General features: G+C 40.5%; 1 long non-coding RNA gene across 1 annotated transcript in view; it reads left to right on the forward strand.

The window, feature by feature from the left end:
• Positions 1-27,402, forward strand: part of LOC117068466 — a 191,481-nt gene that overhangs the window by 83,937 nt on the left and 80,142 nt on the right. Inside the window, exon 3 of the long non-coding RNA XR_004431144.1 lies at positions 25,587-25,695. This is a non-coding gene — a long non-coding RNA (uncharacterized LOC117068466). The remainder of the gene's footprint in view (positions 1-25,586; positions 25,696-27,402) is intronic.

The raw sequence follows: 27,402 nt of genomic DNA on the forward strand, positions 1-27,402 counted from the left end.
AGACAGGGTCTTCATACATTGCCCAGGTTTGCCTTGAACTTCCAGCCTCAAGCAGTCCTCTCACCTTGGCCTTCCAAAGTGTTAGGATTACAGGCGTGAGCCACTGCACCCAGCCAATTTACTGTATTTTTGTTATACCTCAATAAAGAAAAAATTTAAAGCTACCAAAAAAACTTAGTTCTAATTTTACCCCCAAATTTCACACTTCTGGGCCCTTCTCTCTTTCTCTTCCACATCTTTCATAAAACGGAAGCCCATGTTGGCCCCATCAGTCAACTTCCCTGATTGGCTCCCTGCTGGCTTCCCAGGTACTTTTTCTAGATCACATAACAAAAATAGAACCTGCCTTCTCATCACTTCCTCCCCGTGTGACTTCACAGAAGGCTCCAGGCTGTGCTGTTCACAGCTCACGAGCCCCTCTGAGCTCTAAGCCTGCTCTGTCTCAATTGCTGTGTTCTCTGACCACCAATGCCTCCGCCTTCTCCGTGGTCCGTTTCCTCACACCCAGAGTCAGGTGTGCAGAGCTGTCTGTAGTTTGTAGTTTAATGCTTCTGTCCCATATTTGAGTTTCTCCAGGAAAGGTCTGAAAGTTGTGAGGTATCACTGAACTGTTGTCACAATAATTCTGCCTAACAAGGCACCCCAAAAGTCAGCATCTTCAAACAGCAGCCAATATTAGTTCTCAAGGTTACAGGTCAATGTGTGACCCTTTTGCCCTGAACCCTTCTCTGTTGTTCTCAGTTGGGATCATGTGGGAGTCGTTGGTCAACATGACTATGGCACAAGTCTCTCAGGCTAGTTTGTCTGGGTGTCATCACTTGGTGCTGGCTAAGGGTCTGAGAGAAAGAGGAGAGTGTTCAAGCCTGTGGAGGCCAGGCTTGGAACTGGCAAACCATCCTTTCCACCACATTCTATGACTAATTCAAGTCATAGAGCAGATTCAACGGGTGGGGAAACAGAGTCTATTTCTGGATTGGAAGAATCACAAAATCACATTGCAAAGAGTGTGCATACAAGGAGGAATGGAAAATCAGGACTATTTTTTTTCTGTAATTAATCTACTACCTGTGGCAGGGGTGCCAAAACAATGGTGTTGAGAATCAGGTCTTCTCCCCTCCACAACCTATCTATATAGAAAGCAGCATTTATCCAGACTTCCTAGGCTGCAGCCCCTGATACTGACCCTACAAACCAGTCAAATGTATTCTCCAGCCCTCTTCTATGCTTTATTCCTTTGGGGCTCAGCAGGCTGTTTTCATCTTGCCTGGTGAAACAAATGTGTGGCAATGTGGGTGAGCTCATAAGGAACAGTCTGAAATGTGGGTTCTTGTTAAGTGTTATGTAGACAGAGGAAGAAGAAGAGCGGGGTCAGACATAGATGTGGTCTTCCCTGGTGCTCTTGTGGGAAATTTGACCTAAAACACTCCTCCTATGAGCAGAAACATTTAAGATAGGAGACAGCTGTAATGTTTAAATACCCTAGGTGATTTATTTGTATAAGTAAGGTAGACTACCGTTGTTATAGGGGAAGTTCTCAGATTTTGGCTTATGTCAGAATCACCTGGAAGGCTTGATAAAACACAGATTACTGGGATCCACCCCTGAAGTGTCAAATTCAACAGGGCTAGGATGGGCCTGAGATTTTGCGTTTCTCACCCTTTCCCAGAAGATGATTATGATCCATGTCTAGAGCAATATTTTAAGAACCACTGCTTTAGGCCAATGCTCTTCAAACTAATATGCACAACCACCACTGGAGATCTTTTTAAAATGTGGGTTCTGATTTAGCAGATTTAGGATGACTGGGAGTCATGGCCAACAAGGGTCCAGGAAATGCTGATGCTACTGGTGGGAAGACCCTACTCTGAGTAACAAGTTTCTAGATTTTGCTCCCCCCATCATTTTATTTTGCCTGTGTGGATTGGGTGTTTTAACATTCTGCTTGCTAGGTCCTCGGGTGGGGGTTGAAGGAGGGGAGCAATAATCCATTAGGATGTTTGACAGGCAGTAGTGAGCATCAGATGGCTTTTTTGGGACTAGAGGCAGAGCTGGGTAGGAGGGTGCCTACTCTAAGTGCAAAAAGGATATTTTCTTGATTAAATGTAAATCTTTGCTGCCAATAAGAAAAATGTAGCTGATGAAAGATGTATATTTCAAAGTAAATAGTCTTAAGAGTACTTCTCTAATAAAGATATTACTGTTTGGACTTCTTTGCAAAATAAAAATTTCTGGCCAGGAAGTAACACTAAGATATGAGCAAAATTCCATAATTAAGTGGAATGAAGTCAGTCAAGAAAAGACAACATGAGCCATCTTACTCAACTGCAGTGGCCCAGCATTACACACTGATATTACAGTTGGTGCTAGCAATTCAACTTCCAAACTTTTATCAAGAGTAAAAATCATCCAGTGATGAAGAAATCATAAAGAAAGGTGGCAAATGTTGCATTTTCAATCTTAAGAAGAATAATTTCCAAAATAAAATCAAGCACACTTTATCAGAATTGGACCTTATGCAATAAAATTGCTAACCACCCTTTGTATTTTTATTTTTTACTTTTAGGAGACAGGGTCTTACTCTCTTGCCTAGGCTGGGGTGCAGTGGCATGATCTCAGCTCACTTCAACCTCCACCTCCCATGCTCAAGTGATCCTCTTACCTCAGTCCCCCTGAGTAGCTGGGAATACAGGCATGTACCACCATGCCCAGCTAACTTTTTGTATATTTTGTAGAGATGGGGTCTCATCATGTTGCCCAGACTAGTCTGGAACTCCTGAGCTCAAGTGATCCACCTGCGTCGGCCTCCCAAAGCACTGGGATTACAGGCATGAGCCACCATGCCTGGCCTTAACCACTCTTTTTAAACCCTTTGTGCTTTCCTATTGTCCCTTCCAGCCCTGATGATGAAATATTTGATTAATGTTTTTATATTTTATGCCACATGAGTGGTGGTCACTTGCTGAAGCTTCCAGGAAGCCTTTTAGAAGTGGAGAGATGCAGCTGGCATGTACCTTTTACCTTTTGCCCTTCTCATTCTTCTTCCTGCCTTGAACATGGCAGAGGTGAAGCAGCTATCTTATGGCGTTGAAGTGTTGAACCTGAGGAAAAAGGCCACTTACCAAGGTAGAAGGAGCCTGGGACAATGATGACGTTCTGGTTTTGCAGAATCAGCCCAGGGTAGCGGAACTCCATTCTTGTTGTGACATAAAAATAAACACTTATTTAGTTAGACCACTCAGGTCTAATTTCTTTCTTTCTTTCTCTCTCTCTTTTTCTTTCTTTCTTTCTTTCTTTCTTTCTTTCTTTCTTTCTTTCTTTCTTTCTTTCTTTCTCTCTCTCTCTTTCTTTCTTTCTTTCTTTCTTTCTTTCTTCTTTCTTTCTTTCTTTCTTTCTTTCTTTCTTTCTTTCTTTCTCTCTCTTTCTCCTTCCTTCCTTTTTTCCTTCCTTCCTTCCTTCCTTCCTTCCTTCCTTCCTTCCTTCCCTCCCTCCTTCCCTCTCTCTCTCTTTCTCTCTCCCTTTCTCTCTTTCTTTCTTTCTTTCTTTTTTTTTTTGGCCTACAGTAGTCCCAACTGTTATAACCACTTGCTTCTTAAGAGTAGCTCTGTTACTGGCTGTAGTTAGAGCAGTAATTCTGCAAGCGGCAGAATCATCTGGAGGGGTTGTTAAAATACAGGTTTCTGAGTCCCAACCTCAGAGATTCTGATTCAGTAAATCTGGGGAGGGGCCTGATAATTTGCATTTTTACCAATTTCCCTGGTGATGCCCATGCTGCCTTCTGGGATCCACACTTTAAGAGCCCACTAATATAAATGTACAGGAAAGAAAAAAATAAAACCAAAAAAATAAAAAATAAAAAAAGGAAAACAGTGTGTTGTGGTTTCAATGTATCCCTTCCTCAGGCAAGGGCTTGGAGTGGGTGGTGATACTTCAGTGTCCATTTCTTGAATCCCCTAATTCTGTGACCCTGTTTACACTTTCCCAAAGACATAAATATTATCTAGTTTTAACTATTAGGTTCAAGAGATTCAAACTCTCCAAATGATTGGGTTAATATTTTCAAGGCAACCTAGGTATTCCAACATTGGGTAGGAACAATTAATTATTGAGTCAAATTGCTTCATGAAACCTTATCTTTCCTTGAAGGTACTAGGGTTTTTCTTGGAATCCAGTACACATATGTAGTAAGTTTTAGGCACCTAAATGCCCAGGCAGAAGTTTGCTGTAGAGGCAGTACCCTCATGGAGAACCTCTGCTAGGGCAGTACAGAAGGAAAATGTGGGGTCAGAGCCCCCACACAGAGTCCCTATGGGGGCTCCGCTGAGTGGAGTTGTGACTTCCTTTTGCTGCCTCTGCCTGCCAGGACAACTCCTCTCCAAAGTTTGTTTGAGGGAACAGTTTTTCTCTTCTCTCATAGCAGTGAGTTTGGAAGAAACTCAAGGTGACATTGTCTTACCCATTCCTCTTTTAAAGACTCTCTTTCACATCGTCTACTAATAATTGTTAACTTTTCAAAGGAGCCAGGGTAGATTAATATTCTGCAAAAGTGGATTTATAGCCAGCCACCTCTGAGAACATGGCCTGAGTCACTCTCCCTGACTCATGCTCACTCCAGAATATTAATGATAAAAATCTTCTTTCTAAACACAGAAAATTTATGAGCAAACTTCAAGGTCCTCCATCCAAGTTTAGCAATTAATCTTGAAGCCAGATAGGAAAAGCAAATGAAGGCTATTTGTAGAGCAGCACAAAGGGATGCCCCAAATTTGGGTTTTCACGCTGTCTACAGGTTGTGACTTCATTGACCCTTTGTCCTTCATGCTTCCTGAATTCTCCCAATTCAGGATAAGGTGGAATCTTCCCCAGTTATAAGGCCGAAGTGGTTTAAAATATAAGCTACTTTTGAGAATTCACAGAACAGAGTGATAAGTATTAAAATAATAATAATACATTTATTGGGCATATGTCCCTGTTTTAATGACTGAAACTTGAATTAAAAATTTTTTTTACATTTTTAATTTTTTAAATTGTATTATGTTTTATTTTAAGTTTCAGGATACAGGTGCAGAGCATGCAGGTTTGTTACTGATATGGTTTGGCTCTATGTCTCAATCCAAATCTCTTCTTGTAGCTCCCATAATTTCCATGTGTTGTGTGAGGGACCCGGTGGGAGATGATCAAATCATGGGGGCAGGTCTTTCTTGTGCTATTCTCGCAATTGTGAATGGGTATCATAAGATCTGAAGGTTTTAAAAACAGGAATTTCCCTGCACCAGCTCTCTTTTTTCCTGCTGCCATCCATGTAAGATGTAAGTTGCTCCTACTTGCCTTCCATCATGATTGTGAGGCCTTCCCAGCATGTGGAAATGTAAGTCCAATAAACCTCTTTCCTTTATAAATTACCCAGTCTCGGGTATATCTATATCAGCGACATGAAAATGGAGTAATACAATAAACTGATACCAGGAGTGGGGTGCTACTGAAAAGATACCTGAAAATGTGGAAGCAACTTTGAAACTGGGTAATAGGCAGAGGTTGGAACAGTTTGGAGGGCTCAGAAGAAGATAAGAAAATGTGGGAAAGTTTGGAACTTCCTAGAGACTTCTTGAACGGCTTTGTCCAAAATGCTAATAATGATATGGACAATAAAGTCCAGGCTGAAATGGTCTCATATGGAAATGAGAAATTTGTTGGAAACTGTAGCAAAGGTGAGTCTGATTATTTTTTAGCAAAGAGACCAGTGTTATTTTGCCCCTGCCCTAGAGATTTGTGGAACTTTGAGGTTGAGAGAAATGATTTAGGGTATCTGGCAGAAGAAATTTCTAAGCAGCAAAGCATTCAAAAGGTGACTTGGGTGCTGTTAAAGGAATTGTTTTAAAAGGGAAACAGAGCATAAAATTTGGAAAATTTGCAGCCTGACAATGCATTAGAAAAGAAAATTCCATTTTCTGAGAAGAAATTCAAGCCTGCTGCAGAAATTTGCACAAGTAGTGAGGAGCCGAATGTTAATCCCCAAGAAAATGGGGAAAATACCTCCAGGGCATGTCAGAGGTCTTCATGGCAGCCCCTTCCATCACAAGCTGAGAGGCCTAGGAGGAAAAAGTGGTTTTGTGGGCCTGGCCCAGGGTCCCCATGCTGTGTCCAGCCTAGGGACTTGGTGCCCTGCATTTCAGTTGCTCCAGCCATGGCTGAAAGGAGCCAATGTAGAGCTCAGGCTGTGACTTCAGAGGGTGCAAGCCCCAAGCCTTGGCAGCTTCCATGTGGTGTTAAGCCTGCAAGTGCACAGAAGTCAAGAATTGGGGTTTGGGAACCTCTGCCTAGATTTCAGAGGATGTATGGAAATGCCTGGATGCCCAGGCAGAAGTTTGCTATACGGGCAGCACCCTTATGGAGAACCTCTGCTAGGGAAGTGCAGAAGGGAAATGTGGGGTCAGAGCCCCCACACAGAGTCTCTATGGGGGCTTTACCTAGTGGAGCTGTGAGAAAAGGGCCACCATCCTCCAGACCCTGGAATGGTAGATCCACTGACAACTTGCCCTGTGCACCTAGAAAAGCTGCACACACTCAATGCCAGCATGTGAAGGCAGCTGGGAGGGAGCCTGTATCCTGCAAAGCTACAGGGGTGGAGCTACCCAAGACCATGGAAGCCCACTTCTTGCACCAGCATGACCTGGATGTGAGACATGGAGTCAAAGGAGATCATTTGGAGCTTTAACATTGTCTTGCTGGATTTTGAACTTGTATGGGGACTGTAGTAGCCCCTTTGTTTTGACCAATTTCTTCCATTGGAAATGGCTGTATTTACCCAATGCCTGTATCCCCATTGTATCTAGGAAGTAACTAACTTGCTTTTGATTTTACAGGCTCATAGGCAGAAGGGACTTGCCTTGTCTCAGATGAGACTTTTGACTGTGGACTTTTGAGTTAATGCTGAAATGAGTTAAGACTTTGGGGGACTATTGGGAAGGCACAATTAGTTTTGAAATGTGAGAACAGGAGATTTGGGAGGGGGCAGGGGCAGAATGATAGGGTTTGGCTCTGTGTCCCAACCCAAATCTTATCTTGTAGCACCCATAATTCCCACGTGTTGTGGGAGGGACCCAGTGGGAGATGAATGAATTGTGGGGGTGGGTCTTTCCCATGCTTTTCTCATGATAGTGAATGGGTCTCATGAGATCTGATGGTTTTAAAAACAGGAGTTTCCCCACACAAGCTCTCTTTTTCCCTGCTGCCATCCATGTAAGGTGTGACTTGCTCCTCCTTGCCTCCCACTATGATTGTGAGGCCTCCTCAGCCATGTGGAACTATAATTCCAATAAACCTCTCTTTTTTATAAATTGCCCCATCTTGGGTATGTCTTTATCATCAGCATGAAAACAGACTAATACAGTTACATATGTAAATGTGTGCCATGGTGGTTTGCTGTGCCTATCAACCCATCACCTCTGTATTAAGCCCTGCATGCATTAGCTATTTATCCTGACGCTCTCCCTCCTGCTGGCGCCCTGACAGGCCCCAGTGTGTGTTGTTCCCCTCCCTGTATTCATGTGTTCTCATTGTTCAGTTTCCACTTATAAGTGAGAATATGCGATGTTTGTTAGCTTGCTGAGGATAATGGCTTCCAGTTGCATCCATGTCCTTGCAAAGGACATGATCTCATTTCTTTTTGTGGCTGCATAGTATTCCATGGTGTATATGTACCACATTTTCTTTATCCCGTCTATCATTGATGGGCATTTAGGTTGATTCCTTATCTTTGTTATTGTGAATGGTGCTGCAATAAACATACATGGGCACATATCTTTATAATAGAATGATTTATATTCCTTTGGATGTATACCCAGTAATGGGATTGATGGGTCAAATGGTATTTCTGGTACTAGGTCTTTGAGGAATTACCATACTGTCTTCTACAATGGTTGAACTAATTTACATTCCCATATTTTCATATAAACATATGAAAAAATAAATGTCTTCTTCGAAGAAGTGTCTGTTAATGTCCTTTGCCCACTTTTTAATGGAGTCGTTTGTGTTTTTCTTGTAAATTGTTTTTTTTTTTCTTTTTTTTTTTTTTGAAACGGAGTCTCGCTCTGCCGCCCAGGCTGGATTGCTGTGGCCAGATCTCAGCTCACTGCAAGCTCCGCCTCCCGGGTTCACGCCATTCTCCTGCCTCAGCCTCCCGAGTAGCTGGGACTAAGGCGCCCGCTACCTCGCCCGGCTAATTTTTTTGTATTTTTTTAGTAGAGACGGGGTTTCACCGTGTTAGCCAGGATGGTCTCGATCTCCTGACCTCGTGATTCGCCCGTCTCGGCCTCCCAAAGTGCTGGGATTACAGGCTTGAGCCACCGCGCCCGGCCTTTCTTGTAAATTTGTTTAAGTTCCTTGTGGATTCTGGATATTAGGCCTTTGTCAGGTGGATAGATTGCAAAATTTTTCTCCCATTCTGTAGGTTGTCTTGAACGCTGAATTTTTAAGAGGTCATTTAGTCCTTCTACTGACATTTTGTGATAACCTCAAAAATTTTCCTATTTTATAGTTGGGTAACCCGGGCAAAGAGAGGGACTTAACTTTCCCTGTATCATAGCTACTAGTGCTGATGGTCAGTACTAGAAGCCCAGCAGAAGCTCTTAACCGCATAATGTACAAACCAATCTGATCCCAACCAAAAGAAAACATACAAATAAGAAAACAACTTGACTCGGGGGATAAACTAGTCAGAAGGAAGTTTTGGATTGGTATTGGTTTTTTTTACTTCTCAGACATTTAAAGGATGTTATGGCAGCGTATATAAGTAAGAAGGAAACTTTGTCATGTGTCAAACGAATTCAGGGACTTCCAGCTTTAAGCTGCAACAGGAGAGATATAGGGCTCATAACAATTATAACATGTCCAATTCTTATAATTTTATATTATATAATTATATATATATTTATATAATATATAATACACAATAATAAATATGCAATATATAATATTGATTATAATGGGTTATAATATGATATTTAGCATATATTATATAAAGTTTTTGGAACAGCTTTATCAAGATGTACTTCATATATTATAAAATATATTAAGGTGTATACTTCAATACTGTTTAATATAGTCACAGAGTTGTGCAACCATCACCACTAATTCCAGAACATTTTCATTATCCCCAAAATAAACTCTGTACCCACTAACAGTCACTTGCTATCTCCTTCCTCTCCCCTCCCTTTGCCTGGCAACCACTAATCTACTTGCTGTCTCTATGACGTTGCCTATTCTGGATATTGCATATAAATGGAATCATAAAATATAAGGTCTTTTGTGATGGGCTTCTTTCACTTAGCATAATGTTTTCAAGGTTCATTCACGTTTTAGAATGTATAAGCCAGTACTTCATTACTTTTTATGGCCAAATTATAATCCATTGTATGGAATACACCACATTTTGTGTATCTATAAATCAGTTGACGGACATCGGGGTTGTTTCCACTTTTTGGTGATTATTACCTAGATGTGGAATTGCTGAGTCAAACAGTAATTCTAAGGCTGAGGTGGGAGAATTGCTTGAACCTGGGAGGTGGAGGTTGCAGTGGGCTGAGATTGTACCACTGCACTCCAGACTGGGCAACAGAGTGAGACCCTGTCTCAAGTACACACACACACACACACACACACACACACACATAGTAACTGTATTTTTAACTTTTAAAGAACTGCCAGACTGTTACTCAGAAATGGCTACACCATTTTACAATACCATCAATAATATGTGAGGGTTCCAATTCTCTACCCTTGCCAACGTTTGTTACTGTCTTTTATTTTAATCATGCTAAGGGATACAAAGTGATATATCATTGTAATTTTAATTTATAATTATGTAGTGGCTAATGATGTTGAAGATATTTTCATGTGCTTGTTAGCCATCTGAATATCTTCTTTGGAAAAATACCCATTCAGATCCTTTCCTCATTTGTTAATTGAGTTGTTTGTCATTTTGTTGTTGACTGTGAAGAGTTCTTTATATGGTAAGTGTTTTATCAGATATATGACTTGCAAGTATTTTCTCCCATTCTGTGGTTTTTATTTTCACTTATTTCCTGATGTTCTCTGACACACACAAATTTTTGATTTGTGTTTTTGGTGTCATACATATGTAACTATCACCTAATATAAGATCACGAATGTTTATACCTAGGTTTTCTGCTAAGATTTTTATATTTTAGTTCTTACAATCAGATGTCTCCTACGTTTTGAGTTAATTTTTATATATGATATGAGATAGGGTCCAACATTATTCTTTTGCATGAGGATATCCAGTCACCCCAGGACCATTTGTTGAAAAGACTATTCTTTCCTCACTGAATTGTGTTGACATCTTTGTCCAAAATCAATTGATTATAAATGTAAGGGTTTATTTCTAGACTCTCAATTTTGTTCTATAGATCTATATAACTATCATTAGGCCAGTACAAAGTATTCAAGATGATTACTGTAGCTACATAGTAAGTTTTGAAATGAGGAAGTGTAAGTCTTCCAACTTTATTCCTCTTTTTCAGGACTATTTTGGCTATTCTGAGTTTACTACATTTCCATGTGAATTTGAGGATAAGTTTGTCAAATTCTGTAAGCAAGACAGTTGAGATTTTGATAAGGCTTGAGTTTAATCTGTAAATTAATTTAGGGAGTGTTGCTATCTTAACAATATTAAGTCTTCCAATCCATGAACATAAAATGTCTTTCAATTTGTTTAGGTATTTTTAAAATTCTTTCAATAATGTAGTTTTAAATAATCTTTCATTAGAGTTCTCTAGAGAAACAGAACTAGTAGTATACATATATGTGTGTGTGTGTGTATATATATATATATGCCCCATATGTACCTATGAAAGAGAGAGCAATTAATTATAAAGAATTGGCTCATGGAATTACGGAGGTTGAGAAGTTCCAAGATTTTCAGTCAGCAAGCTGGAGAACCCAGGAGAGCTGACATTTCAGTTTGAGTCCAAAAGCCAGAAAAGATGAGCTCAAGCAATCAGGCAGGAGTTTCCTTTTATTTAGCCTTTTTGTTCTGTTGAGGTCTTCAGTTGATGCGTTGAGGTCTTCTGTTGATGCGCTGAAGCCAACACACATTAGGGAGAGCAATCTGCTTTATTCTGCCTACTGGTTCAAATGTTGATTTCCTCCAGAGACACTCTCACAAACATGCCTAGACCTGCCTAGAATAACGCTTAGACAAGTGTCTGGGTAGCCCAAGGTCTAGCCCAGCGGACATAAAAAATAAATGACCACACACTTCCTTGTTTACATTTTTTCCTAAGTATTTTATTTTTAATGTTATTATAAATAAAATGTCTTTCTTAATTCCATTTTTGGGTTGTTCATTGCTAGCATACAAAAGGAGAATTGATTTTTGAAGTTTGATATTTTGTCCTGTAGTCTTGCTGAATTCATTTATTAGTTATAATAGCTTTTTGTGTGTATGCATGGATTTTCTAGGATTTTCTATATACAAGATCACGCCATCTGCAAATAGAGATGATTTTACTTCTTCCTAGCCAATCTGGATGTCATTTATTTATTTCCTTTTTTCATAGTTCTTTTTGCTTAATTACCCCAGCTAGAAGCTCCAGTATAATGTTTATTAGAAATGGTAAGACTGGCCCTCCTTGTCTTGTTCCTGGTTTAGTAGGGAAACTTTTCAATTTTATGTAGTATGATGTTAGCTGTGAATTTTGTGTATTGACCTTTATTAGCTAAGAAAATTTCCTTCTTTACTATTTGTTATCATGAAAAGGTACTGAATTTTGCCAAATGTTTATTCTGTGTTTATGGGAATGATCATGTTTGTGGAGTAATTTTTGAAATGGGAAATAAATGAAATGGACTGATAGAAAAGGGTGTTCTCCACCCAAATGCCCATCAATCAACAAGTAGTTAAAAAACTGGTATAGGCTGGGCACCATGGTTCATGCCTACAATCCCAGCACTTTGGGAGGCCAAGGCGGGTGAATCACCTGAAGGTCAGGAGTTCAAGATCAGCCCGGCCAACATGGTGAAACCCCATCTCTACTTAAAATATAAAAAAATTAGCCAGGCTTGGTGGCAGGGGCCTGTAATCCAAGCTACCTGAGAGACTGAGACAGGAGAATCACTTGAACCCAGGAGGCAGAGGTTGCAGTGAGCTGAGAACTCATCATTGCACTCCATCCTGGGTAGCAAGAGTGAAATTTCGTCTCAAAAAAACAAAAAACAAACAAACAAACAAACAAACAAAACCAAAAAAACCAAGCCGGATGTGGTGGCTCACGCCTGTAATCTCAGCACTTTGGGAGGCCGAGGCAGGCAGATCACCTGAGGTCAGGAGTTAGAGACTAGCCTGGCCAATATGGTGAAACCTCATCTCTACTAAAAATACAAAAATTAGCTGGGAATGGTGGCAGGCACCTGTAATCCCAGCTACTCAGGAGGCTGAGGCAGGAGAATCGTTTGAACCCAGGGGGTGGAGGTTGCAGTGAGCCAAGATCGCACCATTGTACTCCAGCCTGGGGTACAAGAGCGAAACTTTGTCTCAAAAGACAAAACAAAACAAAGCAAAAAAAAAAAAAAAAAATATATATATATATATAATTCATATATATATATGAATACTACTTAGCTATAAAAAGGAATGAATTAATGGCATTTACAGCAACCTGGATGAGATTGGAGACTATTATTCTAAGTGAAGTAACTCAGGAATAGAAAACTAAACATCGCTATGTTCTCACTGAGATGTGGGAGCTAAACTATGAGGACCCAAAGGCCTAAGAATGATACAATGGGCCGGGCGCAGTGGCTCATGTCTGTAATCCAAGCATTTTGGGAGGCTGAGGTAGGTGGATCACCTGAGGTCAGGAGTTCAAGACCAGCCTGGCCAACATGGCAAAACCCTGTGTCTACTGAAAATACAAAAATTAGCCTGGTGTGGTGGCACATGCCTGTAATCCAAGCTACTCAGGAGGCTGAGGCAGGAGAATCATTTGAACCTGGGAGGCAGAGGTTGCAGTGAGCTGAGACTGCACCACCACACTCCAGTGTGGGTGACAGAGCGAGACTCTGTCTCAAAAACAAACAAACAAAAAACAAAATAAAGAATGACACAATGGACTTTGGAGACTGCAGCAGAAGGGTGGGAGGGGGATGAGGGATAAAAGGCTACAAATACGGTTCAGTGTATACTGCTCAGGTGATGGGTGCACCAGGATGTCACAAATAACCACTAAAGAACTTACTCATGTAACCAAATACCACCTGTACCCCAATAACCTATGGGAAAAAATAATAAAATAAAGAAAATAAAAGGGTGTTCTTAGGGAGCTCATCTGATCAAGAATTTGTCTGAGGCCAGGAGCAGTGGCTCACCCCTGTAATCCCAGCACTTTGGGAGGCCAAGGTGGGCGGGTCACGAGATCAGGAGATCGAGACTATCTTGGCCTAGATGGTGAAGCTCCATCTCTACTAAAATACAAAAATTAGCTGGGTGTGGTTGTGCATGCCTGTAATCCGAGCTATTTGGGAGTCCGATGCAGGGGAATCACTTGAACCCGGGAGGCAGAGCTTGAAGTGAGCTGAGATCTTGCTACTGTACTCCAGCCTGGTGACAGAGCGAGACTTCATCTCAAAAAAAAAAAAAAAAAAATTTGTCTGATTATGTGATTTGATCAAAAATATGTTAAAATATGTTAATAGATGAAAGGATATTAAAATGTCTTTCTTCCAAGCCTCAAGTCCATAGGCTAGGTGAGAACTAACTATTTTATTTTTTTTTGTAATAAAATTTTGGTTAACCAATGTTTCTCAATGCCAAACAAAAGTAACTGCACTAAACTGTTTATTAAATACCTTCAAAATTTTGGATAACATCTCACTTCGCTTTATAGTTTTCAAGTTTTTCTTAAAAGCAAAATAAGGCAGGCTTGATAAATTCCTGGGCTGTTTTCTTTGACCACATCAGAGTCTGGTTTCTAAGTTCCTAATGGTTTCAATCAAGATCTCATTCTCTTTAAATTGTCGTTTCTCTGTTAAGAGGGCTATAATTTCCTCCACATTTATTTGAAATTGAATGGTCAATTAAAATACACACTAACCCTTAAATCGATTGGACTTCTAAGAGATTTTTCAAAAGGTATTTAGGGGGATATTAAAATAAATGATGCTTGAATGTTTAAAAGCCCCACAATTCTATTAAGGCCCACTCTAATTTAGGCAAAACCCATGCAATATGCAAAACGCTATAAAGAATGGAGCAGAGCAGTGAGGGGATCTGTGTTCTTCACTGAAAGGAAAGGATGGGCAGAAATAGCAAAGGCAGAGAGGTGGAGATTAACGGAGACAAAGAGAGGGGTGGTGGTTTCCAATCTCACACCTTAGCATCTCCTTAGGATAGGATATATATAAGACCCATGAAGAGAAGCTTGACACCAGGCCCTGTGGAAACAGCCATATAACAAGGTGCCCTGTACCCAAAAATGACAGAGAACTGTCAGAGCCACCTTCTTTCCAGGGACTACACAAATCTGAACAATGATCATACAAGTTGACCAAATAACAGTGACATCACCCCCCTCAAATTCCATGCTGCGTACAACTTCCTGGGCCATTTCGGGAGCTGAGGGGTGGGCAGGAACAAATCGTACTCACTGAGATTGAATCTTCCTCCACCTAAGTAAAACAAGGAGTTGGAGTCAGCTACGATTTGACATTTTTCTTTTGAAGAATAAAGCATGGTGCCATATTTTTAAGCATGAAACTTTTTTGGAAGAAGAAGCAAGCTGACAACTTAAGTTAAAAATCTTCCTTCCCTTTGATCTCTGCATTCCCTTACTCTTAGTAAAGAGTCAAAACCAAGCAGACATGAATAAGTCATATACTTTGTGGTGAGAATAAAAACAGAAGATGGAGGCAGGTCCACAGTGACAGAAATTCTCTCACTTACATTGAATAGGAACCTTCTGGGTTGCATGCTTTAAAAACAGAGGCATCGTGAAAAGACAGAGCCCAGAACCCAGGGGCCGATGAGAAGGCACTCTACCTTGTCAGAGGGGTGTAGGGTATGGCTAAGAGAACAGCTGTGTTCAATCCTAACATCACAACTTACTAGCTGTGTGATCTTAGGTTGCTATTTACCCTCTTTTTACTTCAATTCCATCATTTGTAGATGGTGATAGTAATAGAATACCTCATAATGTTTTGGAGATGATTAAACGAGCTAATATATTCATAGCACTTAGAACAGTGTCTTGCCCAGGATTAGCACTTGGTGAACATTGATATCATCATCATCATCATCATCATCATCATCATCACTTGTGTCTATGTCAGGTGACAATGATTCTCATTCTGATTTTAGCATTTCCTTTTGCACAATAAAAAAGACTAGATCACTAGGACGAAGATCAGCTCTTTCCAAACATGTTTTTAACAGCAGAAATCATTTTCTTCTACTGCTAAAACACAAACTCTTAGAGAAGCTAAGCATATATGTACTCACTGATTTTTCAAATTCTAGTTGCTTAAATCAACAAAAAAAAAATAAATTTGGGAGCTCATATAACAAAATAGTCCAAGGGAGATCAGCTTCAAGAACAACTGAATACCAGGTTCAAAGCTGTTAGGATCCATTTTTTTTGTCTGTCTCTTCTCAGATCTACTTCCTCTCTTTCCACTTCATTCCTAGGATTCTTTGTCACTTTCCCTATTTATCACAAGATGGCTGCTAGCAGTTCTCAAAGTACTATACTTCTAAATTCCAATCTAGTGAAAAAGGGTGAACATTGTTTTCCCAGAACTCCCTGGGAATGTCCTGATACTCACTTTGATCGACCTGACATGGACTACAGGCCCAGCCCTGCACCAATCACAAAGGCAAGAAGAATGTGTTGCACTGATGGGCTCCTTGCGTCAGTACCACCCCTGAGGCTGGGAAGAAGTCCTGCCTCTGAGGCCCGAGAGAGAGAATATTGTGTCTCTAGAAGGCTTGCTTTCACCCTACCTCCTTGGAAGTCCCCTTCACAAAACCTGAGTGTTGCTAGTTCGAAGCCCACTGAACAAGGGGATCACTAACATTTGGCAATTTTCCAAGATTGCAAATCCTATCAAGGCCATTACTGTGGAAGAGGTCAGGGACCTGAGCAGCCCCCTGAAGGAGGTTACTTTGAGTTGTTCTCAAATCATAGCATGCAGACATCCACCCACTCTACTGTTTTGTGAGGCATGGCTTTGGCTCTGTGCACCCACAGCAGTGCCAACTATCAAAGACCTGTATCCAATGGTGAGTAGGAGAGTCCTTTGGGTTGAATTGTACATTATATTATGTGTAATGCACCTCCTGTTCTCATTATGTATTGCAGTGGAACTAACATCTTCAAAACACAGTGGCTTAAATCAGTAACAGTTTATTAGTATCTCTCTCAGTTCTGGGGTCCACTAGGCTCCTCTGGGCATTTCTGGCTTTGGGCTATCTGTGATTACAGTTGAGCAGTAGCTAGGGCTAGTGCCATCTTGAAGGTGTTGTCACTCCCATGTAGGATGCCTGAATAGCTAGGGCTTGTTGGTCATCTCTCTCTCTTAGTGGCCCCTCCACCTAGTATGTCCAGCAGGGCAGCCTCGGGACAGTAAAATTTCTTACATGGAGGCTGAAGATACAAAGTGTACGTGTTCCAGGAGAACAAAGAAGAAGCTACATGACTTCTTTCAGACCCAGCCTTGGAAATTATAGTGTCACTTCTGCTGCACTTTGTTATTGATCAAGGCAATAACAAAGCCCACCCAGATTCAAGGGGTGGGAACATAGACCCTACTCTCGGGCGGAGAAGTATCAAAGAATGTGCAGTGCTCTTAAAACCATCCTACTTCTAGGCCGTGTGCAAAGGCTCACACCTGTAATCCCAGCATTTTGGGAGGCCATCGTGGGCAGATCATGAGGTCAAGAGATCAAGACTATCCTGGCCAAGATGGTGAAACCCCATCTCTACTAAGAATACAAAAATTAGCTCGGTGTGGTGGCACGAGCCTGTAGTCCCAGCTACTCAGGAGGCTAACGCAGGAGAATCGCTTGAACCCAGGAGGCGGAGGTTGCAGTGAACTGAGATCGTGCCACTGCACTCCAGCCTGGCAACAGAGTGAGACTCTGTCATGAAAAAGAAAACAAAACAAACAAACCAAAAATAAAACACAAAAAAAACCCATCCTACTTCTTGAGGATGGCTTTGTGTTGACCTACTAAACAATGCGCACCTTCCAGGCCTCTGACAAACCATGTCACACTTCTCCATTTGAAACCACATTTTAGAGATTATCTTTGTTCATGCTGTTCTGATTCTGTCCTGCTCTTGATGGAAATGAGTTATTCAAGAGGCGAGATTATCAAGGCATAGCAAGAAAAGTGGTTTCTTAGACAATTATGTGCTGGAAAAGAAACTTAGACATTATGTGCAAAAGCAATAGTCTCCATCTGGGCACATCAACCTATTAGGAACAGCAGTAATCCTTTTTAACATGTGTGAAAATATTACAACACCTCACCCTGGTGCAGCTTAGGCTTTTGCTAAGAAATACTACTAGAACAGAGAAAGACATTATCTTTATCATGTGCTTATTAAAAGTAGTGAGGCACCCTGAAGGAGCTGTGATACAACCTGAGGTTACTACCTGGAGTTTGAGCAACTTCAGGAGAAAGATGGTGCTATTTTCAAGGTGAGCTCCAGTACTAACTGCAAACCTTAGCGTAGCTTTATATACAAGGTAAAGGGGGAAATACGCAAACATCTGACTGCACTAAAGCTCCATGCTCTGCTGTTTATGGCTACCCCATCCTTATGGTGACTACTAAGCCCGTGAGTAAAATCAGAAGGCAGGGAGAAAGCAAAATGAGAATGCTTCTTCATGGCGTTCCAGAAGAAGTGGATTATGAAATCTTGATTCTTACTTATTTTCAAGAGTGTTTAAGAAAGCATGGCATGAGTATAAGTGTGAAGGTATTGTCAAAACATGCAAATTATGCCTTCATTTTCATTTCTGGCACCAATTCCAGGCCTAATCCCTTTCATTAGACCTTAAATGCCTTCAAAGTAGTGGAAGGATGAAATTCAGCATTTTGGAATTGGCTCGGGACTAGGAGCTAAGTTTTGCTGAACAAAGAACATGCTGACTATAAAGTCAGTGAAGATGGCCTTCAGCCTTCTATTCCTTAGTGTGCTAACGTTTGTGTCCTAGTGACTGGCAGATGTCTAGATGGGCTGGACAGTTTTCTTCAGGGCTACATTAAAGTGTTACTTTCACACACTGGGAAGCATACAGACTTCGGCATGAGAAGATGTGAGCTTTAGAATAAGGAAACAATGGTAAATAATGGCAGAGATTTTGCCAAGAGGTTGCTGGAGGTAGCATCAAGCAATTGGATCAAACGATTGGCCCGTGGGCTGTCACAGGCAGTAGAACAGCCTCAAAATTCATTACTGCCTCAGCTTCCTGAGGCTCACATGGTGCAAAGGAACTGAAGGTGTGGAGGAGCGCATATAAACAGACCAGCTTGGAAAGGGGGGATTCAAACTTGCAACTTCACATGGGCCTTTGGCACCAGCAATGTACTGATGTTTGTGGACACATACCCAGCTGTTTCCTGTGTGGTGAGTTTATCCCCAACAAATACACCAGCTGGTGGAGTTTTATTTCCTTGTTGACTTTTTGCTGCTATCTAGAGAGTCCTGGTAACTGTAAACAAAGATTTAGAACACTAATAAAGTGTCAGGCACCAATGCAGTGGACTCTGAGCAGGTACTAAAATCCAGGAGCCTGTGGATAGGCACATGGCATGGGGGGGGCCCAGCCACACAGGATGGTGGGGAGTATGAGGAGGCCTAGAGCAGGAAGGTGGGATGAGAAAAGGGATCTGATTGCTGAAGCCACACGTTCATTGTCCAAGGTCCAGGCACTTGTAGTAGATGCTGGTGGATGAGCAGGGTCTCCAGCCTCCAGCTGCTGTATTGACTGCTAAAAACTCACAGAGGTCCTCTTCTCCAAGGATCACCCTCAGTTAATGCCCAGAAAGTTACACTCCCTAAATGGTTTCATCAGCAGAAGTCTATGGCAATGACTGACTGATACAGAAGTTCAAAAGGCAAACCGCTTTGTCTTAATGATGAGGACTATCATGCAGTGTTGTAATTTATGCTCCAGATCCTCTCTCAGATCAGGCCAGGTTTAGATTTTTCCTGAGCACGCATCTTTGCTTGACTTCTTACCCTAGCTGTCCTGTCTGCTTTTCTTCTTTAGATGCTTCTTTTGAGAGTCCTTCCTCAAGAGGACTGAAGCCATGTGTGCCTGATTTTTCCTGTCTTGCGTTCTGCTTCTGGGGAACCCAACCTAAGATAGCATTGAGAGTTTTAGGCCCCATTGCCGTGGTTCAGTCTGGCAGGAGGAGGACAGGGCATTGAAACAGAAAGTCCCTAGAGATGTGTATTTAGGGCAAATTCTCCATGTGTCTCTGTGAAAAATGGCAGGTAGAAGTTGGAGACGTACTTTGAGGAGTAGATGTCAGCTCCTGGGGAAAATGAGTTGACAGAGGATGGGTGCCAGGGGCTCAACTAGGAAAGTACAGCTAGAGTTCTCAGTAAGAGAACCAAGGATAAATCCAGTGCTAGAGCCTGGGATCAGCAAAGCCAGAGTAGGGAATGCTATGACTTGTAGGATACATGGAGAATCAGGCTCATGTCTGACTCACTAAATCCTTGGTTGGTTTGTGGCAAGGGTTAGCCACTTTTTAGCCATGTAAACCTGGGCAAGTTAATCTTCAAATCGAAACTCCCATTTCTTCATCTGTAAAGTGGCATATAGCATGCATTCAAGACACAGTAAATATTTTATTATATAAATATTATTCTAAGCCACAGTGGTTAATGAAACTTTTTGCCTGATGAAAGGTAGACCTGGCTTTCTAGACTAGGCCCACCTATAAATCCAGACTTGGAAAGCAAAGAAATGTGAAGCTATAGGATACAAAGTAGAGACTGAAATAATGGCTCAACCAACTGGAAAGCCCATGATATTGCTTATATGGTTACCCATGGTCTTGCATCTTAAAGGCCAGAATCCCAGGGTTGCCTTCTTGTATATTCAGTCTTAAGGGAAGTAAACAACTGTACCGAGAGAGAGAGAGACAGAGAGAGAGAGAGAGAGAGAGAGAGAGAGAGGCCAGGAATCCTCCAGATTTGGAATTGGGCCATTATTAATCTGGAATTGCACACAAGAGGGTATGCTCAGGACAGAAAGTTGGCCAGTCAATAGTAATTAACCTGAAGTCTGAAGTTGCAGCAGTGTTTTTCTAGCTTGGCAGACACTACATTCACCACGCCAGATTCCTAGTGCCCAAATCAAACTGGAATTTCCCAGAGATAAAAGAAGCAGGAATCCTTAACCTCTCAAATATTCTTTCCCTAGAACTACTTTTTTTTTTTTTTTTTTGGCATTATCACACTTTTATTTGTAAAGTATATATACCTAGATACATGACCAAAATAGCCTCACAAATAGTAGGATTATGGGTGATCTTCATTTACTTCAATTTTTTTTTTAATAGAGAACATACTTTTATGGAATAATCCTGTTTGTTTGTTTGTTGGTTGGTTGGTTGGTTTTTAAGTTCAGGGGTACATGTATAGGTTTGTTATGTAGGTAAACTTGTGTCACAGAGGTTTGTTGTATAGATTACTTCATCACCCATGTATTAAGCCTAGTACCCATGAGTTATTTTGCCTGATCCTCTCCCTCCTCCCACCCTCCACCTTCCAATAGGCCCCAGTGTCTGTTGTTTCCCTCTTTGTGTCCATGTGTTCTCACCATTTAGCTCTCACTTATGAGAACATGCTGTATTTGGTTTTCTGTAGAACCACCTTCTACTGTCTCTTTACTACTAGTACAGAGTTGCATGGTCCTCATTTTAGGAAAGGGTTCCCAGAAGCAGACCTTGAGATGAGAAATCACATGCAACTCAGTTTATTGAGGAAGTTTTTCAAGGTAGAACTGGGTGTAAAAAGCAGGAAAGAGAAGGGAAGAAGCCAAGCAGAGATTCAGCCTCAGCCTGATCCCACGGGGGAGCTTCAGAGTGAAAATTATACCTTAGATTTGTCTGAACTCCAAGGCAAAGGAGCTGGGCTTCCATTTTCCCACACCAGTCAGTCATTGAATAAGGGCCATGATTGAGGGTGTAAAATCCTAGGAACTTCTGTTTCACAGTAGCCACCCCAGTGGCCTAAGGGTGGTTCTCCATAGAGAATCACAGAGATGGATAATTAGAAACATAACATGCAAGAGGTAAGAAAAGGCACCCTGAAAAACTAAAAGAAATTCAGGGTAACCTGAGTGGAACACTGACAGATATGCTACCACACTAAGAATTCTCTTAAGGACATAGAAAAGGCTAATCATTTCTGCAGATATGCAGTTTATTCTACATGTGTTAATGTTATAAAATGGGGAAGGCATAGGATTGGTATTTAGAAAGTGTGAGTTTTAGTCCTGGATTGAATTCATACAAACTTTGTGATCTTGCATGAATCACTCAAACTGCCTGGGCCCCAGTTTCTACATCTATAAAGTGGGTTTGTTATTTTTCAGCTTTTTAATACAAATTGATATTTTCTGCTGGCTCTACTGGCTTTTAATATGTTTTAAAATCTCAGACAGAATAGTAGATTTTTCAATTTTGTCTTCATTTTTCTTTTATATTTTAAGCCATAATCTTGGCCATTCAAATACAGGACTGTTCTTTTTTTTTTTTTTTTTTTTGAGATGGAGTCTCGCTCTGTCACTCAGGCTGGAGTGCAGTGGCGCGATCTCAGCTCACTGCAAGCTCCGCCTCCCAGGTTCCCGCCATTCTCTTGTCTCAGCCTCCCGAGAGCTGGGACTACAGGCGCCTGCCACCATGCCTGGCTAATTTTTTGTGTTTTTAGTAGAGACAGGGTTTATCACTACATGATGTCTCTTTTTATGCTTTTTGGCCTGGATCCAATGTCATCTGACATTCATATTGCCATATCAGCTTTCTTTTGGTTAGTGATTGCGTTACTTGTTTTTTCCCATTTCTTTATTTTCAACCTTTCTGAACCATTATGTTTTAAGTGTATTTATTATAAATCACATATGGTTGGATTTTTATATACCTGGCCTGATAATCTTGCTCTTATAAGTAAGTTGATTCCTTTATATTTATTTTGATTACTGCTCTATTTGGACTTAGTTATTATATATTTCATGTTTACCATGCTCTTTTTTTGCTTATTTTACCTCTTTTCTTTCTTCCCGTTTGATTGATAGTTTTAACATTTTAACATTTTTAAGTGAAAAAAATATGAACAGAATTTAAATGATTTAGTATCTCTGCTCTTCTCCCAAATAACCCAAGAACTAAGTATACTTTTAGTACACACATAATATCTTTCCCATCTATGTCTTTCTTGGTGTTATTTGAATTTTATCTCATAATGTGAAAAATACCATTCTTTTAAAAAGTCAATAGTTAATTAAATTGATCATAATATTTTATAAAATTCTGTACTGTTGTTTCTGCACTCCACTCTATTCTTCTGTATCTCTTAGGGTGTTTTCTTCTGCCTGAAATACTTTCGTCAGCAGTTATTTTAGTGAAGACTAGTGGGTAATAGTCTCTTATTATTTCCATTTCATCTAGAGTGAACTCAGTCCTGTTAGTTTATTTTGTTGCTGTCTTTCTTAGCATTACTTCCTTATGTGTTTTGGAATTTTATTATTGAATGGAGGTCTCTCTCTCTCTCTCTCTCCCCCATTTTGTGTCTCACAGTCTTGCAGATTTATATTTAATCTCTTCTTCCACCATTTCTCAATAACATTTATTCAAAAACCAGGTCTTATATTGGTAGCTCAAGGCTCCCAAACTGCATTGAAATTGAGGTTTTTGCACATTCAGCTACCAAGTCAGCAGTTAAGCCTAAGTTCAGGATAAAAGACTTTATTTTCTATGGCTTCCCTACTGTCCAGTTTTATAGTTCAGACACTGGTTTTAAGAGTTTATTTCAGCCCCCTTTAATGCATGAGAGAACCTCAAACTTGTTACTAGTTCCAAGCCATGAGTGTGAAGAGTGAATCTCTTACTTCCCATGGGATGCTTTTTAGCTTTGCTACCCCACAGGGCCCCAGATGCCTCCATTTGCTTCTGGATGTGGAGTCAGTTGAATCTACAAATTCAATCCCAGTCTGAGCTCACTTCCATTTCTGGGTCTCAGAAATATTGATCTCTGTTTCAAGTTGGTTATGTTGTATTAAATTCTTTGCAGGTGTCATATTTTGTATCAGTCAGATACTGCTGAATTAAAAACTTCTAAAATGGAGTAGTTTAGTATAGCAGTTGTTAATTCTCACTAATTTTTCTGGGGTTTGGCTAATGTGGGCTGGGCTCAGCTGGGCAACTGTGCTTTATCCTGCAGGAAGTGAATTGGGGGAATAGAAACCGTGGCTTCTTTATCTCCATGCTATCGGTCTTCTGTTGGTATCCTTGATAGCTCAGCCTGATTACAGCCAAAGGACTAGGGTAACATTGATGCATACATAAGTGCCAGTCTCCTGGGCATAGAGTTGAGTAGAGAAGGTGACAGAAGGCAATGGAGAATATCCAGCGCATGACCCAAGGGGAGTCATGGGCAGTTGGAAAATCACTGGGAGACACAGGCCATGTGCAAACATGAAATGAAGAGGACTCACAAGTTTAAAAAGGATATGATCACCCAAGACATATTTTGGACACTTACTTTCTTGGGCTTTTGGACATTGGCAACTCTTGGCTCAGATGGAGGATACTGAGGCAGAGGGGACCACGTTTCTCCAAGTGGGAAAATCCTGTCACCTTTGGAAGCTTGTCTTGCACTCAAAGAAATATAATACCCCATGGACTTTTACGACTTAGCTCTCATTAATCTGGGGTTTTATACTAAAACTAATAAAAAGAAAAAGAACAAATTTTTCCATTCAGTGGATACTGCAGTGACAGAAAAGCTATTGAGTTCCAGCTCTGCTGCTGTCAAGCTCTGTGACCTTGGACAATTCACAGGGTTTCCTTAGCCTCCAGTTTCCTGCTGCAGAAAGTGAGAAGGTTGAATCAAATGCCTTCACATCTCTAAAAACTCAGATAGCTACAGCTTATAGGTGGAATAAATGGCTTGCATTTAAACATTTTTATTCAAAAACCTTTAACAGTAACTGCCCAAGTTCTGGTTTCCTTGCTGAATCCCTTGAGCCAAGGAGAATCTTAAAAAATAACTTTGTGTTTTCCATCTTCTCTACTGTAATTCTTAAGTCCATTATTTTCTTCTACACCCCCAAGCAAAGAAAAGCCATCTCTGACAGCTGCTCGAGGCAAACTATGGTTTGATAATGGCAAAAGGAGAAGCTAGAAGCCTGCAAATTTAGATTTCCAGCATGTGTACTGATTTCCTGGCCTCATAGACATCTCAGTAATTATTTAGAATTATGCATAATTTACCTACTTTCATTTTCTAAGAAATTGTCATTTTTAAGGTCAGAGTTTGACAGTTTATTGGTTTGTCCTGTAGAAATAAATTGGGGGTATTTGGAGCTAGAGTCTTTAATGTGTGCAGTTGGGGCCATAGATGTGAAGCTGCCTCCATTTATAGCTGGGTAAGCTTAATCGTTGCTTTTCAATCTAAATAGAAAGGCTCTGTTTACTGCTGCTTTTAATTGTAGCAAGCTGGTGAAAAGGCATGCAGGGCCTCTTCAGTAAAGGCAACTCAGTGAAAGCATTTTGTCAATAAATTATTACTGCCATCATGAAAACCATGCACAACATTCAAATATAAAGCAAGAAACAGCTCAGATTCTCTCTTCAGTGGGAGAATCTTTGATGAACCCAGTGCATAGCTTTTAAATGTTCTTAATTCATTTTTTTTTCTCATTTTCTTAGAATATTAGAGCTGATAAGGGCATGTGGTTCTCCTTATTCTTCAGTTTTAATTTTAAGGATGAATATCTGAGTTCCTTGTGCAGGTCTGAGACATGTTTATGTCCAAAATCATAAACAGGAAAGATTATCTGGGAAATCAGAATGTCAACCCCCTTTCTGTATGTTCCTGTTTGAAAGAGAACTATGAGGCACACTGAACCTTTATTTAGAGAGTTCCCTCTTTGGTAAAGATATTCTCAAAAATTTTCTGCCAAATGTGCCATTTTATCATCAAATCTCTGGAACTTGGGTAGCATAGCATAAGGATCCAATTCTGATTTGGAACAAAATCACAAACCCAAGTTTTTGAAAGAAAGCTCCAGAAGGAGAAGCTTCGTGTGGGAAGGTAGGTATGAGTGGAGGATTATACTCTCCAAACATGACCACTGCAGTAAATGCAGTCTCACATGCTCTTCCAGACCTTGACACTCTCCATCAAAAGGAGTCTATTTCCCCATCTCTTGAACTTTGACAGTCTTTATGAATGCCTCAAATGAGTAGAATGCAACCAAAGTAATTTTTAGTGACTTTTGAAGTTAAGTCATAAAAAGCACTACAATTTCCACTTTTTCTCTTTCAGGATGCTCACCCTTGGAGACCAGCAACAATGTGTGCAGAAACCCAGGCCATGTGGAGAGGCCCCACGTACATGTCCAGCTGAGGTCCCAGCTGACAGCTGGCATTGACATGTGAGTGAGACTCTGAACTGTCCCAGCTGATGACAAGTGCAGTTTGAGCGAGCTATCCCTGTTGGACCTGTCAAAACTGCAGATTTCGTGAAGAAAATAAGTGTTGTTGATTTAAGCCAGTAAGTTTTGACATACTATGTTACACAGCCATAGTAACTGGAAGAGTGTGAAACAAATACTATTCTCTTGAGTCTCATTTCTCTATAAAGTATATCTTCCCCCTTCCTTACATAAGGATTCTTTCTCTTTTTCTCTCAGACAGTTCTGTTATCCCTGCTAGTGATGCTATTACTGCTTCAAATACTATTGTTTTTATATCTGTTGCTACTACTGAAAATAAGATAATTTTATAACTAATGTTGAATATGCATCTACTGTACATTGACGTCCTTAACATGTATTAAATCACTTAATTCTTATATCAAAAGCATTGAATTGTATTGCCCCACGATTCATATGCTGAAGTCCTCACCTTTAGTATTCACGATGTGACCTATTTGGAGATATGGTCTTTAAAGATACGAAATGAAGTCATTAAAGTAGTCCTTAATCCAATATGACTGGTGTCCTTATAAGAAGAGGAGATAGGACACAGACACACACAGAAGCAAGATCAGGTGAAGATATAGAGAAAAGATGCCCATCTACAGGCCAAGGAGAAAGGGCCTCAGAATAAACCAATCCTGTCGAATCTTTCATCTTGACCTTCTAGCTTTCCAAATATGAGAAAACAAATTTCTGTTGTTTAAGCCACAAAGTCTGTGGTACTTTGTTATGGAAAACCTAGAAAACTAATACAACTTTATGAGTAAAGTACTATTAAACTTTAGATAAGGAATCCACAAATGAGAAAGCTGACACATTGTGAAGGTAAGTAACTTGCCCGAGGTTATACAGTTTTATTTCCTTTCAGAAATAAGAAAACAAGGGCCCAATAACTTGAGTTTCATGAAGTTTCACAGTCAGTTTAAAGAAAGATTCAAAACTAAAAAAGTCAAACTCTACCCTATATTTACACCATTTAGTATCAGAGTCCTCAGAAATCTGTCACTTAGTCCTGTTAGCTAAATTAAGACAGGATGGCAGCATTATTGAGCAACAACTACTTACATAGCACTTACAATCTCAGTTTTTCTTCCTAAAAGAACCTCAATTTTGTTCAAGTGCCCTGTCTTTATGTAGCCCATGTGAGTCCAAGGAATACCCTCAGCTTCAGGCGTAACTCTGATTGGGTTAAGGGTTAGCCCATAACCCCTTGTCTGTGATTCGTTTGTAAAAAGTCCTGTGACCCAGTTCTGGCCAATGATATGTGAAGGAAGGTTTGTGGAAGGCTTCTGGGAAAGTTCTGCCTTGCTCTAAAGAACAAGCTGTTCTCCTGCTCTCTCCCCAGATTTGAATGAAAATGGATGAATCCACAATTGTCCTATGGTGGGAACCAGCCTTAAAAATGAAGCCAACCATGTGTATAGCAAAGACAAGAAATGTAGAGAACCTAAGTCCTAGGTAATAACACTGGGGTACTGGATCAACCAGCTTTTATTAAACTTCCTGTTAAATGAGCTTATATATTCTCTCATTTTAAAAAGCCAGTTTAGAATATATTGAAATCACTGAAAGTTAATGGCTGCAAAAGCATCTCAGTAGAGTTGACCCTTGTACAAGGTTGAGGGTAGGAGTGTAGACACCCTGTGCTGCTAAAAATCCATG

Source organism: Trachypithecus francoisi, unplaced genomic scaffold (genome assembly GCF_009764315.1).
Source record: "Trachypithecus francoisi isolate TF-2019V2 unplaced genomic scaffold, Tfra_2.0 Lachesis_group21, whole genome shotgun sequence".
NCBI classification, from domain to species: Eukaryota; Metazoa; Chordata; class Mammalia; order Primates; family Cercopithecidae; genus Trachypithecus; species Trachypithecus francoisi.